This window comes from Acartia tonsa, chromosome 4, assembly GCF_053477335.1.
Source record: "Acartia tonsa isolate MP-2025a chromosome 4, ASM5347733v1, whole genome shotgun sequence".
Lineage (NCBI taxonomy): Eukaryota > Metazoa > Arthropoda > Copepoda > Calanoida > Acartiidae > Acartia > Acartia tonsa.
The window spans coordinates 12,738,948-12,746,297 of NC_137263.1; the positions used below are offsets into that span (position 1 = coordinate 12,738,948).

A 7,350-nucleotide genomic window follows, 5' to 3' on the forward strand; every position below is an offset into this window, starting at 1 on the left:
CGTAGGCGTGTTGCAAGGAATAATTTTTAAATTCTATATAATGATAATGTTAATAAATATAATAATTTTATTGCATTTAAGTTAAAAGACATGACCTATATTCCCAAAGGAAAATCTATTGTTGCATATTCCCACAGCCCTATCAGGATAAACTTATAAAAATGCAGGCGCGGAAGTAGAAAATTAATTCATAATTTTTATTTCCTACTCAGTATCTCTATAATTTTTAAAATCTTTAATTTGAGAAATATAAGTTGTGTTTATAAGAGGATAAGACAATGAGCGATAAAATTGATGTAACCCTTAATGATGATACGAAAAAAAACACTAAAAACGTTTGAACACTCAACTTAATCAACTAACAAATCAAAATTCATTAAAGAGTGCCCAAAGTTGTTAAGCCAACGAAAAAGAAAACTTTGGGGATTATTGTAATAAACAGACCATTGTCCCCTCCCTCCCTGAATATTTGTTGAGACATCATTTCTGCATGAAACAATAAGCGTATTGGTTAGCACACTACGCTCTGGTTGGGGTAAACCGAGTTCAAGGGGATAGATTTTACACTCGGTTGAATATGCTGAAATGCCCTTAGGTTGTAAGGAGGGAAATTTGTAGAAAGTTAGGATTCTATATACCTATCAAGCAACTTTAACCATGCTTTAATTAGGGTGGCTTAATATGGAACATCTGCAAAAAAAACTCTAGGCCAGGGTGATATAATAATTGATTAGCTTCCACGAGAATTGCGGGTCAGCTTGTAATGTAACATTGAACACAATCAGCTGTGCGCGTAGCTTACCTATCCAAGATTGGTCAAAGGATTCTTACCTCCAATTTCCGTGTGCATATCAATCCTAACTTCAGAGAATCTAGGCTTCAATGTAAAAGCTTTGCAGTTATGATACTTTGGTAGAAATGTATGGGACACCCTAATATCTCTCCATCCAAATTGGATCATTACCTACAGATAAAATAATCTTTACAGATATACAAAACATTATCATCAGTTAGAAAAAACAAACATTACTACAACTGAGACAAATTAAATGAGATTGTTAAACAGATCGGAGAAAAAGTCACTCATTTATTTATTCTTAAATCTAATCACCTCATGAATTTATTATTACTTAGATCCTACATCAGATTATTATGTAAAGCTGGCTGAAATATATCGATCCCCCTCATCCACCCCTTTTACCCCATCCCCTCCCCTCTCACTGGATGAACAAACTGACCAATATTGTCCATATAAGCAACCTAAATTGACGACAATTTTTCCCTGTCATAATATCCACGTATATTATTATTTTTGTTTCAAAGCAACAAATGTTACCTTTTAGAACTATTGAACTTATCAAGAGAGAGCTGTTTTCTACACTAGTCCCCAAATTTTTTAAATAACATTTTCCTATTCTTTTGCTTAACAACTTTGGGGACTATTGAATATTGATTGGTTTATTTCTTTAATTAGTTGAGTGTCCAAACATTTCAACCACTAATTGTAATCTACATAAGTTGTATAATTTTGTGTATCATCATTATAAATCTACATTGATTTATCGGCAATTGTCTTATCCCTTCAGATCCCTGAAATTAATAACTAATTATTAAACTATCCATCTATTTGCCATTCAAAGATCACCCTGTATTGAATTTATTAACTGCTGTGTTGATCACTTTATGTATTTACTATTTACTGCTCCCCTAGCATCTAGGAGCTCTAAATTCGAAAGGATATGGAAGGGCAGAAAAATAGCTTAAACCATACAAAGACTTAGTTATAAAAATAATAAAATAGCCTAAAACCATCTCAGGGCCTATACGAAACTTCTCTCTAAAGGGGAACCATATCGGTTCAGTGCAGTGGTTAGCGAGATCCTTCGTTACAGACAAAAAAAGCTTAGTACTTTATATAATAGGATATCATATCCAAAAATATTAAAGTTCATTTTAAATAATTTATATTTCTTATTGAAATAAACTATTTAAAAATCCATCAATATCTATCTTTTGACTAATTTCAGCTTTAGTATCTGTGAATATAAATGAAGAAAGTATAGTGGTGGAGTGTGTATCGTCTGTGTATGTAATATTTTGACAATATGTTGGCTTCAGAACCTATGCCTCAAGAATATAGATACCTTTCATCTGATTAATTATTTTTGGCAATTTTTCAGTTTAAAAGGACTCTAAATAAATATTTAAAATCTAGATGAGTGACCCCTTTATCTTACTAATAGTAACACAGAGTTGGAACAATCAGACTACAAAATTGATTAGAAATCGTGTAAATTTTGGTACACTGCATTTTTTTTATTTCATCCATAAAATAAAACAGCAATAGACAATTGTATTTCTTAATTAAATATCAATTTATACGACGATACCTTAACTCTTTACTCCTGCAAACGTATCTTGTATCTGGCATATACAATTTATGTACATACGAGGACCCACGGATTTTGACATGTTGGATTACAGAAACCAGACCTAGTAATATTATATATGTCTCCAAAAGTAGCACTTTTATAATGTCATTTTCTATGAAAGAAATTTTAGGTAGGAATTGTACTTTACATACATCTCACATTAAGTTTTATTTATGCACACTATATTTCACATATTATGGTTTGGTTTTTCTATTCCAACACGAATAAATCCGTGGATGCTCTCATGTGCATACATCATCCTTTCAGAAAAAGTGTTCATACTCTTAATGCCAGCTTTAATTATTCTCACAAATACAAAGGGGAAAAAAGAGTATTATCATAATTGAATCATAATATAAAGAACAAGGATGATAACATTCCTGAGCAGCAAAAGCTCATAAAAAATAAAACAATTTGTTTAAATCAAAAGAACAGACAAACGGACAAAAATATGGAAATGATGCTTTTTAATTATGGCATTTTTTACAAGAAATTTACAGCAATTGTAAAATCCACCATTTTCAAGTGTTAATTAATGATTGGTCAAAATTAAAGATAAATTCTAATCCATTTATTTTTTAAAAATCTGGATTTTCAAGCAATTTTTGATCAGTGTTTAACCTAATCTATTAAATCCAATAATTAAATTGAGAATATTGACACAATCTTTAACTTGAAATTGGATCATTTCAAAGTTTTAATACTCTTTCCATACATATTTTTTTTTATATTCAAATGCAGTTGAAGAGATTATCAGATTAATGTCCTTGGTATTTAGGTAGAGAAAGTGAACTATCTTTGCATTTCTTTTAGAGGGTTTCCCATTTACCTTTTCCATTCATTCTAAATCAAAAAGTTGAAGAGTCTCAACAATAGAGAAACAAGGATGACAAAATCCACAAAAGCGAAGCTCTGGAATGAAAGGACAAACCATTATTAACACTTGTAGAGTATCAGAACTGAATAAGCAGAATATTAATGCAAAAGTATTAACGATATATTGTAACTAAATTTATTGCAAAACTGCTTAAATAGTTTTACTGTTTAAGGACATACTTACATTATTAGGACTTGATTACAGTGAAGCTTCGATTATATAAAAACATATGAATAGGATAATTTTAACATACAAAAATTTGTTGTCAAAAAATAATACATCAGCGTGTTTTAATAGACGTACGGACTTTCTGGTAACGATTATAGAGTTGCTGCGCTTTCGAAGTCGTACCTTCTAACTGTTAAAAGAATCATCATGCATAGTTTGAAATCGATAGGGCGATTCTACCCTGTTTCAATTAACGAAAAGAGTTAAGCATTACGGACGGACCGACTAGAAATTATAGAAAAGCTTCGCGTTAAAAAATTACAAAATCTAAACTGGTAAAAAATCTTCAAACCATTAATTGATATTCTTGAAATATAATATTTCGTTTTACATACCTTTTCTCCAAAAGAAATATTCCTTTTTAAATGCCATCCATTAAATTACTTTTTGTGTCAGATGAATTGAATCTCAGGTGAAATTTCAATTAGGCAGAGAAAAAAAATCATGATGGACGTATTTTGTAAGGAAAATGGCAGAATGCTATTACATAATAAGCTTTGCTCCTTACTCTAGGAACTTTACCCCTAGAGGGGTGAGATTTCAATTAGTTAATTGCCATATTGATTAACCAAACGATTGACCAAAATTTAAGCATTAACATGTCGTAGAAAATATTAAAATAATCACTTATTGACTCCCTCTTAAATCAAATAGATTGTACTTAAAACTCTTTTAGGATAAGTCCTTACATTCCATATTACATATATTGGATTTTTACTAAAAAAATCTGTCGATAATTCTCTATCAATAAGGATAAAGAAATATTATTTTAAGAAACATAACCTTAATATGTTTTATAAATGGAAAATTCAAATTAAGATTTCCAAAACACTCGATGCTATTTCCTTTCTAATAATAATTTTAAAGAGGACCATCCACGAAAATGAGCAAGTGATTTTAAGTACCTTTCAACATTGATCCATAGTATTTTTTTAGTGAATATACTAGGTTTATGTTAAATATATGGTTTATCGACTAAAAAATTATGCTTCACCATGGTTTTATATAGGGTTGGGCCGGATATCCGGTGTGGCCGGATATCCGGCCGGATATCCGGCCATTTTCAATATCCGGCCGGATACCGGATATTGAAACTATCCGGCCGGATGTCCAAAAATATCTGCTTTTTAAAATCTTAAATGGCTATAATTTTCTTATTATTGAAGATAGAAGAACATTTTTTCTGAATAAGTTTAACTTTATGTAAATTTGTATAAGATTTTTGAAGAAATTTTTTTTTACTACTTTAATATCTGGTAATTTGGCCGGTTATCCGGCCGGATATCCGGTAATTTGGCCGGATAACCGGATATTTGCCGGATATCCGGCGTTGGCCGGATATCCGGCCGGTTACCGGATATCCGGCATTTGAAATCAGCCGGATATCCGGTATCCGGTATCCGGCCAAAAAAGTATCCGGCCCAACCCTAGTTTTATATGAAAAAAACTTTAAAATGTTAAGCATTTTTAGATACAATATCATCAACTGCTTTGTTAAGTTCAGAGGACAAAATAAAATAAAAGCATCAAATGCTGTAAATTGCAAAAGTACATTAATTAAACTGTTTAAAATATTACAAGCTACCAACCCTTTTCTAAACATACATTTTTAATCAAAATGATATACTTTTGTATCAAAGCTTTTAAACAACAGTTTGAACTCACCAAAACATTTGATGAATTTGCATTAAACTATGCTTAACATTTAAAAGATTTTTTTCATATAAAACCATGGTGAAATCTAACTTTTTATTCGATAAACCAAATAATAAACATGAACCTAGTATATTCACTAAAAAAATGCAAAGGATCAATGCTGGAAGGTGCTTAGAATCAATTGCTCTTGTTCATGGATAGTCCTCTTTAATATTTTTGTTGAAATTTAAACATACAGGGATAAGACAATAGACGATAAGTTGATTTACATTCTCAATAATGGTAAATGAGGCAACGAATGAGAGAGAAGGTTACAAAACTTTGGGTACAAGAGTAATTTACAATTTAATATCCCATCCCTCCCTGCAAATATAACAGTGGGGCCTATGATATGATGTCGGTTAGCCTTATATTGGGGTAAAACAATATAGGGGAAAGGGATTAAATATCTGTAAGTCCCCATTCCGAGGACCCTGTGCCTACTTTAATTTGGGTCTTTGAAAATTAACCAATGGCGGTAAAAAGCTCAGTCATGCCACTACAACAAAGCAGAAAGCAATTTGCTGCCAGACGAAAAAGGTCCCCTAGGTAGATGTCTGGTTAGTTAATACTTATATTTGCGATTACTTTTATTTAATGAAATCTTCCAATTTTTAACATTTACAAAACGGCCTGCTGTATTGCATCAAGATCCATGACAGATCTATATAGGAAATAAATGTCTATAAATGAGCTCAAGTTTTCCAAAGGTCAGATGTTAAATACTCATACTGGTTCAATAATCAATAATAAACTCTCAATGACCAGAATGATAAGACCCATTATTTTACTCTATGAAGAATAAATTAAATTTTTTATTTCATGTTGCTATTTGAATTATATTGAAGTATTAAATTTCTATTCATAAAATAGAAAATTTAAGTTTATAATATAGTAAATCAAGGAAAACTAAGTTTTAATGTAATATGATACTAGCGACGCGCCCGAATGTGTTCAGATATTAAACTAAAATTTAACATTTAGCTAAATAGTTTAACCCTTTCAAGACGATAATTTTAAACAAAAAATATTGGGATTCTAAAATATTTTAAAGAAAGAGAGACAAAATTATAAATACGGTTTTAAATAAAAATAATGAAATTAAAATAAAGACGGAAGAAAAGGGAAGTGAGAGAGAGGGACATTAAATCTTAAAAAAATGATGAATAAAAGAAACTATGAAAGTCGTAGTAATCTTTATGAGTAACTTGATTTGTAGTATGGTTCGGAGAGAGAGAGAGATTGAGGGATAGGTCAATGGAAGAAAAAAAGTTAAAAGTCGGGGATAGGTCAATGGAAGAAAAAAAGTTAATAGTCGGGGATATGTCAATGTAAGAAGAGAAAATTAAAAGTCGGGGATAGGTCAATGGAAGAAAAAGTTTAATAGTTGGGGATAGGTCAATGGAAGAAAAAAGGTTAATATTCAGGGATAGGTCAATGGAAGAAAAAAAGGTTAATAGTCGGGGATAGGTCATTGGAAGAAAAAAAGTTAATATTCGGGGATAGGTCAATAGAAGAAAAAAAGTTAATATTCGGGGATAGCTCAATGAAAGAAAAAAAGTTAATATTCGGGGATAGGTCAATGGAAGAAAAATGATTAATAGTCGGGGATAGGTCAATGGAAGAAAAAAGGTTAATAGTCGGGGATATGTCAATGGAAGAAGAGAAAATTAAAAGTCGGGGATAGGTCAATGGAAGAAAAAGTTTCAAAGTTGGGGATAGGTCAATGGAAGAAAAAAGGTTAATATTCAGGGATAGGTCAATGGAAGAAAAAAAGGTTAATAGTCGGGGATAGGTCAATGGAAGAAAAAAAGGTTAATAGTCGGGGATAGGTCAATGGAAGAAAAAAAGGTTAATAGGGGGGGATAGGTCAATGGAAGAAAAAAAGGTTAATAGTCGGGGATAGGTCAATGGAAGAAAAAAAGTTAATAGTCGGGGATAGGTCAATGGAAGAATAGGGTTAATATTCAGAAGTGAGATAACGTAAAATATAATTTTTTAGGTGGTGCCTGCACCACCGATTCACTAGTACATTATATTTGTAGAATTATTAGCCTCATCAGCTATATATTCCTTTATGTTGTCAACCATATAGTCAAGAACTTAGTTTCTTAGGTT

General features: G+C 31.2%; 1 long non-coding RNA gene across 1 annotated transcript; it reads left to right on the forward strand.

The window, feature by feature from the left end:
- Positions 1–6,587: 6,587 nt before the first annotated feature.
- On the forward strand, positions 6,588–7,107 carry LOC145318226 (uncharacterized). The gene is made up of 2 exons (XR_013879260.1): positions 6,588–6,702; positions 6,991–7,107. It is a non-coding gene; the product is annotated as an uncharacterized LOC145318226 (long non-coding RNA).
- Positions 7,108–7,350: the final 243 nt, after the last annotated feature.